This window comes from Astyanax mexicanus, chromosome 3 (assembly GCF_023375975.1).
Source record: "Astyanax mexicanus isolate ESR-SI-001 chromosome 3, AstMex3_surface, whole genome shotgun sequence".
Lineage (NCBI taxonomy): Eukaryota > Metazoa > Chordata > Actinopteri > Characiformes > Acestrorhamphidae > Astyanax > Astyanax mexicanus.
The window spans coordinates 18,279,785-18,290,368 of NC_064410.1; the positions used below are offsets into that span (position 1 = coordinate 18,279,785).

General features: G+C 37.2%; 1 long non-coding RNA gene across 4 annotated transcripts in view; it reads left to right on the plus strand.

Moving 5' to 3' along the window:
• LOC125799438 (uncharacterized) overlaps nucleotides 1-10,312 on the plus strand; it is a 24,215-nt gene extending 13,903 nt beyond the window's left edge. For all 4 annotated transcript variants that reach the window (XR_007438398.1, XR_007438399.1, XR_007438396.1 and 1 more), the window contains one exon: nucleotides 4,367-10,312. This is a non-coding gene — a long non-coding RNA (uncharacterized LOC125799438). The remainder of the gene's footprint in view (nucleotides 1-4,366) is intronic.
• Nucleotides 10,313-10,584: the final 272 nt, after the last annotated feature.

The window sequence follows — 10,584 nt, forward strand, 5'->3', positions numbered from 1 at the left end:
GTCGATATTGATATGTATCACAATATAAATCAAATCACTTTCACACTTAAAGATTTATTTTTACTCATAAGTAAGAGAATAAGGGAGTTATCTAAAATTTTTGTTTAGTCAGAAGTCAACAAATTAACATTAGAACATTATATAACTGTATAAATAAATCAATCAATCAAAATATAACACTCAAATCCTGTATATTCAAAAGTTCAAAAGTTACAGGATAAAGTAAACGCAGAACAAAATTCTTTGATCAGTTCCAAATAAATAAAATCTTTCAAACAAAATAGTCAATTTGTTTTAAAAGAAGCACACACTTGGTCAGTTCCAAACAAATAAAATAATACAACAAAAGAGAATTCTTCTGCTCTAAAGCAAAATAAAGAAAGGCACAATAAATCCCCATTAGTACTAGTGCAGAACTGTCTCTTAGTGCTGTCAAAGTTTCGCACCAGACATACGTTACCCTACTGTAGGTTGCAGGCCAGGAAGATCAGTCTTTCCACTGCCTCGGGTTTTAAAGCTGCCCTGTGGCAGGTCACAATATTACCGCACTGTGCTAAAAACCCTCTCGGGTTTTAAACTGCGTCCATGTGCACGACACGGCGAACGAAGCCCCTGTGCGACGTCCGCGCCTGTTAGTTTTCTCCGCAATTACATCACATTGTTCGCTAGAGCCACGCGAACGTCGTCTCCGCATGAAGTATGCCGAGGCCTTTATTCTCTCCCTCACATCGTGTAATAGTGCAGTTCTGGAAATAAAAAAATAAAAGAGAAAAGCTCTTGTACTGAACACACATATATTTTATTTCACTTTATTTCACTTCGCTATTATTTAACTGAAATTCGCTTTTTTTTTTTTTTTTTTTTTCTTTGTATAAAAAATATAAATCATAGTACCCTGCCACCTTGCTCTCGTGTCTCTTCTACAGCTGCGATGCCCGGTTCTATAAAGGTCTATGTTAGCATTCGTTTCTAATCACCGGGTCACATTTTGAGAGAGTAAAATATATTTACAGTCCAGAGCTGTAAAATACTGCTGGCTAGAGGCGGATGAGAACTGCGGAGCGCGCGACATAGTTCAGATAACCATATAAAGCTCAGTTCAGTTAAATAAACTTAAGATGAGGGAGGAAATGTACAGATAATCAAATATAAAGGATAAGTTGTGGTTTTGGTGTGCTGTTTCTATTACTTTCATATAGTATATGAAAGTGAAAGTAACACAATGTCTGCCTACTTGTATACTACTTAGGGCTGAACGATTAATTGCATTTGCGATAATCTCGCAATATTTTAAACCGCACAGGCTGCGATTTGACTGGTCACGTGACTGGGGAGCGAGCCAAGCCGAGCAAACACGAGCAGAAGGGAGGGGGAGAAGTGAAGTCAACACAGCGCACTTAAACTTGTTGCTCAATGGCTTCAGGCTCGACAGAAGCTGACACAACTGAAAGTCTAATACCAAACTGGGGCAGCACATCAGTTGTGTGGGATTACTTTGGCTTTAAAAAAGAAGATGCTGCTCAATGTCAGGTACTGTGCAAAATGTGCCTTGGTTAAAGCAGATTCTCTTAGTTTTTTGCACTTTATTTTTTTATGATGTTACTGGCTGGCGAGCAGTAAGTAATTTTTTTTTATATCTATTGGTTTTTCTATTTAAAAAAAAAAACAAATGGTAAAAAGGAAAAGCTATTTATTAGGGATGCAACGGTACAGTGTGGCCACGGTTTGGTTCGTATCGCGGTTCTTGGGCCACGGTATCGGTTCGGTTTCGATATATCAATTTTACCTAGCTCCAACATGCAGTACGTTTTTAGCCCTTTCTATTTCAAATCAACAAGGTGCTCCTACTCACACTTAATAATATTAAATAGAAAAAAGGCAATTCCGCATATTAACTCAATACTACATGCAAATGTATTGTCTCACAACGGATTTTAATTTTGGTGAAAGGAACATGGATGTTGTATGCATGTATCTGCTACTACCTTCTTAAGCTCAGTCTCTCTCTCCTCTGCACGCTCAATCTCTCTCCAAAGCTAGACAAAATAATGCTTGCAGTGAGTGTACATTGTACTGAAAATACTATAATTCTAGTTGAATAAATGAGTAAATGAATACAGAATGGGTGTTGGATCTTAATGTTTAGCTTATTAGCGAAAGCCAGGGCGTCAAATTACACACAGATTTAGAAGAAAACAGCACACTGACCTCAGGAGTGGTTTGGGGAACACCTTGTATAGTCCTATATCCATGTTTTATAACTTTTAGAGAATCTCTCATATATGGCTGAACTCATGTGGAGCTGTTTTTTTTTCTCCCACCCGTTTTAGACACCCACTAACCCAAGGCCTAGCGGTTAGCTTAGCTAAAGCTAACGAGCAGCCAGGGCCTCAAATTACACACAGATTTGGAAGATAAGGCTTCACACCTACGCAGTTTAACACCACACACTCACTGCTCCTCCCGCTTTGAAAGCCAGTGGCTGCGTCCAGAAACCCCAAAAGTGTCTCCTTTTTCCTACCGATCCTCCTGCTCTCCTCCGTGACCCGGAAACTGATTTTGTGACGCCATCTTGTCACCTGTCCGAATACCGTAGGAGACGAAAGGAGCCGCTTAAAATCATCCTGTAGGAGACTTCCAAATGAGGGTACATGAAAGCATGCTACTCCGGAAGACTTTTAAGGATTTTTAATGACATCACTGCATCCACGCCCACAGAGGACGCGGGAATGGACAAGGCAACGCACAAACATACGTCATAAACGTATTAATTAACTATATTCTTATCTAATTAAACAGCCAGTAAACAGTAATATAATTTATAGTTTAAATAAGCTGTATGTTCAGTAAAACTATATTAATAACGCTATTTGTAACATGTTATACATATATATACATATATTATTTATAATATATATATATATATATATATATATATATATATATATATATATATATATATATATATATATATATATATATATATAAAAATTTAATTTATCTATTTATTTATATATTTATTTTTTACTTAGGGACTGATGAGTAAACTGAAACCCTCATAAGGCTGAGGTCAGACAGGGCTGCCAGCTTCACTGGCCGGAGATGCGGCCAAAAATGCGTCTGAGAATAAGCAGGATTTTATTGGAATATCTGAATTTTTAGCTGTGTGTGATAGTAATGTTCTGAAACGTGCTGAAAGTTAGCGTTGTGATTGGCTCAGTTCATCAGTCAACATCCTATCTAAAAGGGATCAGCTGTCCCATTTCCCCAATTACAGCTCCTTCCCTCCATTCCTCCTCCTCCTCACCTCTCCTCGATTCCTCCACCTTCCTCCGTGGTAGGAGAGGAGGAGTAGGAAAGGAGGAGTAGGAGAGGACGAGTAGCAAAAGTTTCTGGACGCAGCCAGTCTTCACGTGCGTTCATCAGCACCAAGCGCTGAGCTGCCCCTCCACCCGGCCACAGCTACTGAACAGCGAGACTCTGCACTCAGCACATCGGTACAGCGGGAAAGTGTTCATTCGCTTTGTTAGTGCGCGTATCAACATCGCGGTTCATCCGGGTGTATCGAACCGAACGGTTCGATAAAATACCCAGAACAGATGCATCCCTACTATTTTTCTATTTATTTTTCTATTAAAAAAAAGGGTGAAAAGGAAAAGCATAGATTTGTTTGCTTTATTGTTATCTGTGCTTTAAATAAATCTGACCTTGTTTATTATTAATCAGATTGATTTATTGCTTCTGTTTGTTGAAAAATACTTGAGAAGACATAAAAAAAATTGCATTTTAAATCGCAATCGCAATTTATAGATAAAAAATTGCAATTAGATTAATCGTTCAAAAAAAATCTTTCAGCCCTAATACTACTGCATACTTGCTTAATTTTAGTTTAAAATAAGTATACTAATAGTACACTTGTAAGGTTCCTTTTAACAGGGGCTTTGGCCAATCAGTGGCACAAGGACACTGTCGCTGTACAAAAAGATTCAGAAAAAATTGTAGCTGTTCCTTTTGACTGATGAAAACTAAAGATGTAAAGTACGCTTCTCTACAATAGAAGTGACTGGAACATCAGTTGAATTATTTGGATGGATGAACGAATATTTTTGGCAACATGGTGTATACTGGCTAGTCCTGTGACTGGATAGATTGTATTTAAAATATAGTAGATGAAATACTAGTTTCTTGTGTATAGCCCTTTATTTTATCAGTCAATAGCCATTTCAAATCTGTTGCCACTTCAAAAGGACAGTGCAGCAATAATGGTGTAAGAATTAGTAATACTCATTTTGTCTTCACATGACTTCTCCTACCTTTGTTTTAATGCAACTCAACATTTCACCCCTCTCTCCTTCTTCTAACACAGGGAATGATCTGCAGATCCAAAACCTGACTCTACATCCAAGCAAGATGGCACTGCTTTATGTCACAGGAGGTGTCTTCAAAAAGAAAAAAAAATACAATGATCACTCAATCTACAGCATCACACAGTATTGACATCAGGGGCATGCTATTGACTCCACATAATGTGCACATTATTTGGCCAGGTGTTTATTTATTATTATTATTATTGTTATTGTTATTATTAATGTCTTTTAACGCTGCAGTCACATCCTGTGGCTGCATTTTATGGGAGGCAGATCAGCCAAAAATAAAACTGAATTGAAATGGCTTAAATGAAAATGCAAAGACATTTTGACTTTTTTTTCCAAAATATAATGACAAAATTAAAAATACAATTGCTTAATTTTCAATTTAACATGCCAAGTGGGATACAAATGAAGTGTGATATTTCATATAACCTCAAACGGTGAATGCGAAAGTTACCTGTTCAGTGGTAAGAAGGCCACACGACTAACAACCATGTTTTTAGGTTCCCTAAAAACTGACAATGAGAGTAGTAAAAGGTGTTCTACATTACATTCATATGCAAATGTACTATACAATAGTGCTATGATCAGTGTATAGTATATGTGGAGCTGAGTGATGCAGTGAGTGTAGATCCAAAGTGGATTTAATGAAGTGGCTGTTTATGTTTTTTATATCTGTTCACACAGGCAAAAAAATGTCAAAGGGATTTGCATTTTCATTTTAGCCATTTTATTTCAGTTTTATTTTTGGCTAGAACTACCTCCCATAGCATGTTGGCCAATTCTTTAGAATCCCTCAGAATATATACAGTTCAAATATTTTAGAGGGCTATTATCCTGCATCAGATTTCAAGACCCCACATTGAACTGGCCCAAATCGGAATTGAAAATGTCACAAACCACAAGAAATGATGTATGCATAAGGCCTGCACGATATTGAAAAAAATTCAAATCGCATTGTTTTAGCTTTTTGCGATATATATCGTGATATTACACAATGCAGGACCCGTGACGTCACCAGCCCCGCCCCCACCCGCGCGCGACCGAGAGTCAGCGTTTAGAACAGTCAGCTCAGCACTCAAAACCCGAAGAAAACAGCAAAACAACGGCAATTAAGCATTTAAATGACCTTTAAAAGGCCATGAAAAGGTAAATAAGAGTGTTTTTCTGGGATTAAAAGCATGAATTCAGCTTTAACTTGAAATATCTGCGCAAAACTGTGGACAGGCTGTCTGAGGCAGTTACACGGTTCATACACTTTCCATAGTTTCATGACCTTACAGTCTTTAAAATATCAGTGCAGAAATTAACATTAAAACAAAAAATCCATGTGAAACTGATTATAGTAGGCCTATATCTTACAATGTTTTTAAATAAAAAATATACATTTCTTTCAGCAATGCTGACAATCTTCAATTATAAAATGTGTCAAATCCTGAGAGCTCTATTGTGTATAACGGATTTAACTCTGAGCTGATTCCATACACTGCTAAGCATTTCTATTTGTTTAACCTGTAAACTGTGGTTCATACTTCAAATAACATTATATAGGCTATTTATTTTGAAACTTTGAATACATTTTTAATAATCTGGCTGTTGGCTGGGATTTCTGAACCTGCTTCCCAAAGAAAGAGAGAAAAAGATGGCCATTACAGCCTAAAATGACTTTACACTCATATAAAAAACAAATTAGTAACTTCAAGTCACACAGTTAACCCGTCAGACAACAGCAGGAGAGCTGTATACAGATTTTTTATTACTGAACTATTTAACATGTAATATGTTTAATGTGTATATCACTTATCAATAAGTATAATGAAGCAAAATAAACCTGCTTTTAGAGACACTCTAAAATATTAGTAAATAAAACAACACTGTTGTTGTTACAGAAACTAAAACAGAGCTAGTCATTTTCCATCTAATTTTAACATTTGTTTTTAATGTACACGATGGAAAATGTGGAGAGATTGGACAGGCGAAGATATATATGTATATAAACCGAGCTACACTAAATACACATTACCCCCTCCTTCAAACACACCTCTCATCTCTCTCTCACTCTGCACTGCAGGCAGTGGCGCGCGCAGGTCTCTTCGGTATGTTTTGTAGAAGTTAAATCCGGACAGTCTGTTTCACAGTTTAAAGGAATGGTGAGATTTCGCTGCAGCAGCTGAACTCCGGTCGGATTTCCCGCTCCCCTCGCGCTTGCATGTTTGTCACACTTAAATGTTTCGGAACATCAAACCAATTTAAATATTAGTCAAAGACAACACAGGTAAACACAATGCTATTTTTAAATGAAGGTGTTTATTATTAAGGGGGAAAAAAATCCAAACCTACATGGCCCTGTGTGAAAAAGTGATTGCCCTCTAAACCTAATAGCTGGTCGGGCCACCCTTAGAAGCAACAACTGCAACCAAGCGTTTACGATAACTTGCAATGAGTCTTTTACAGCTTGTGGTGGAATGTTGGCTCCACTCATCTTTACAGAATTGTTGTAATTCAGCCACATTTTCCACCATGTACAGCTTTTTTAATGTCATGCCACAGCATCTCCATCGTATTCAGGTCTGATTGACTAGGCCACTCCAAAGTCTTCATTTTGTTTTTCTGCAGCCGTTCAGAGATGGACTTGCCGGTGTGTTTTGGATCATTGTCCTGCTGCAGAACCCAATATCGTTTCATCTTGAGGTCATGAACAGATGGTCGGACATTCTCCTTCAGTTTCTATTTGGTAGACAGCAGAATTCATAGTTCCATTTATCACAGCAAGTCTTCCAGGTCCTGAGGCAACAAAACAGCCCCAGACCATCACACTACCACCACCATATTTTACTGTTGGTATAATGTTCTTTTTCTGGAATGCAGTGTTTCTTTTACACATACCTTCCAAAGAGTTCAACTTTTGTCTCATCATCCCACAGAATGTTTTCCCATAAGTCTTGGGGATCATCAAGATGTTCTGGAAAAACTGAGACAAGCTTTAATGTTCTATTTGCTCAGCAGTGGTTTTCATCTAGGAACTCTGCCATGTAGGCCATTTTTGCCCAGTCTCTTTCTGATGGTGGAGGCATGAACACTGACCTTAACTGAGGCGAGTGAGGCCTGCAGTTCTTTGGATGTTGTTGTGGGGTCTTTTGTGAGCTCTTGGATGAGTTGTCGCTGCGCTCTTGCAGTAATTTTGGGGGGGGGGGCCGGCCACTCCTAGGAAGGTTCACCACTGTTCCATGTCTTTGCCATTTGTGGACAATGGCTCTCACTGTGGTTCTCTGGATTCCCAAAGCTTTGGAAATGGCGTTATAACCCTTTCCAGACTGACCGATCTCAATTACCTTTTTTCTCAGTTGTTCCTGAATTTCTTTGTATCTCGGCATGACGTGTAGCTTTTAAGGATCTTTTGGTGGACTTCACTTTGTCAGACAGGTCTTATTTAGGTGATGTCTTGATTGAGAACAGGTGTGGCAAAAATAAGGCATGGGTGTGGCTAGAGACAGTGTACTCAGGTGTCAGAAACCACAGTGACGATATGTTTTAACAAGGAGGGCAATCACTTTTTCACACAGGGCCATGTAGGGTTAGAGTTTTTTTCCCTCAATAATAAACACCTTCATTTAAAAATAGCATTTTGTGTTTACCTGTGTTGTCTTTGACTAGTATTTAAATTGGTTTGATGTTCAGAAATATTTAAGTGTGAAAAACATGCAAAAAATCAGGAAATCAAGAAGGGGCAAACACTTTTTCAAGTGCGGATTTGGGACACTTCAAAGTAGTTTACATTCTCTGCCCAACCCAAGCTCAGTATAGCAAAGTAACAACTAATTTTTAATTTTTTTATTATTATTATTTATTTATTTTTAAGTTTTGCCAGATAGAATGATCACACAGCACAGCCATATTGCTGTTTTTGTGTTTTTTGCACTTAGGCTGTATGATTAAAATAAAGAAAATTTATTGTTTAGAAAGGATGTTATATACTTAAACCATCTTAAATTATTAGATTAGAGGAAAGTCTTTCAGACATTCTTGTAGCCTAATTAATCGATGTTCAGGCCAGTGGATCATTGTTTGCATTGTTTGTGTTTTACAGTTTTTCTCTGTCGATTTGGTACATTTCTCACATCATGATTTACATTGGCATCACAAGTGCATTTCTCAAAACAGTTAGTGCAAAGAGCAAAACTCAATGAAATGCCTGCAAAAGCACATACCTCATTCACATTGATAAGCGTGACACAAGCAATGGATAATGCAAAAAAAACAGCTGAAAATTGTACATGACCATTTGCATGAATGACAGACGCATTTGCAAAATGTGAAACACAATGAGAAATGCAATTATGATGTGCCCAAGGGAGGAGATGTGGAGATTGAATGAACAGTTTTGAGAATTTAAATTCTGATCTGAGAAATGTACCAAATCGACTGAGAAAAACTTTCGGGGTCGGGTCGGGCTGGATATTTGGGCCTGATCTAAGCGCTACTTTAAAGGCACACTGGGTAAAAGAGTTATTTATTGAATCGAATTTATTCAATAATTGGCTTGTGGCCTTCCCCTGACTGTAATTCAAGTTTACAGAACTGTCATGAAGTCACATTTAAGCCCCTTTCTCTCCCTGCACAAATTTACTCATGCATCTCTTTGATTGAAAGGACCGAGCCAGCACACGTGCTTACAAATTTAGCGTTTAATACAAACAAGCCAAATATGAACTCATAGTAAAACAAAAACGCAGACCCTTGCCTGGCCTCCATAAGAGGTTTTTGCAATTCAGCAAATATAAACCAACGTGTGCACTGTGCAGGTCACTTATGCAGCCTTTTTTTTACGATTATAGTGATTTGTTACTTTGTTATATTGAGACATCACGGCATAGCTTTATAGAAAATAAAATTGTGTGTTCTTGAACCAGACCCGACAGAGCCAGAGGAAAGTGGTGGAGATCTGTTTTAGAAAGAGAGAGGCGTACTTCTCACTTACAACCAGTTTTAGTGATTACAGTCTATGAAATTAGCTGTAGGTTTAGAAAAGCCGCGTTTGCCAGTGGCTTTGAAAAAATCTTGTAGTACTTGTTGGAGCTATAGTACCATAAAGCAGTTCATAGTTCTCAAAAGAAATGCAGTTCTTGTGAGTGTTGGTTACATCCAGCTCTTAAAGTTAAACAGTGATTTTGAAGCTGAAATATTTTACTTCTTTAAAAATTATAAATCAAGAAAATCCTACCTAGTGTACCTTTTTAACCTTCTGTGTGAACAAACTGATCCAGACTGCATTCTTACTTTTCTCTGCCCTTGGATTAGAGTTGCAATGGTGTAAGTATCTAAAGACAATATCCTGGGTTTCATAGTGTTTCACAATTACCCTAAATAATTAATGACTTATAAATATTGCTAAAATGTGTAAAACATGTTATTTTGCATGTTGGCACCAGAGAGGAAGGAAGTGTTTTTTATAATAGTAATGTCATATGTGCTCAAGTAAAGTTCTTCCAGTGAAATGTTCAATTAAATGATTCATATTACCATGAAGTGCTTAAAGCATTAAAGTGTAAGAACTCAATGCAGAATATTATTCATATTATGTTAACTTTAGTACAAGGGTTGGACATTGTGGGATGAATATTTATGACTGTCATAATAGGTGTATTATTCTTAAATATATTGCTTAATTATATTGCTGTCTAATGAGTTTTGTCAGAACGTTTACTTTGGTGTTGTGTGGTAAAGCCTCTGTTGCACAGCTATGAACTGTTGTAAAATGTTAATTGTGGTATATACTCATGCGAAGTTTTTTCAATAACTGTAAAGAAAGTTAAATTAAATTACAGAAATGAGAATTTCCTGCTAATGGTTCAGGCTTAAAAGGGTTAAATATAGTTAATTCAGAGTAGGGTGTGTGTTTTAACTTGTATTGAATATGTTCATAATAAAGTTTTTATTGTGAATGCTTGTGGGTTATTGTTGCTTGACTGTGATGTTGCTGGAGTTCGGAGTGCTTAATACTGTTGTTTTAAGTATACCTAATGGTACAATGAAACCAGGAGAGGCTTGTTCAGGCTGTAATATAAAGTGTCATGGAACACTCTTAACTCTTTTTGGAGTAGTTTAGTTTGATTTTATTCTACACTTTTATGTATAGTACTGTGCATGGGTGATTCTAGGATTAGATATTTAGGGATGCTAAACACCCAAAGTGACGATTCAGTTGAGAGGCAGT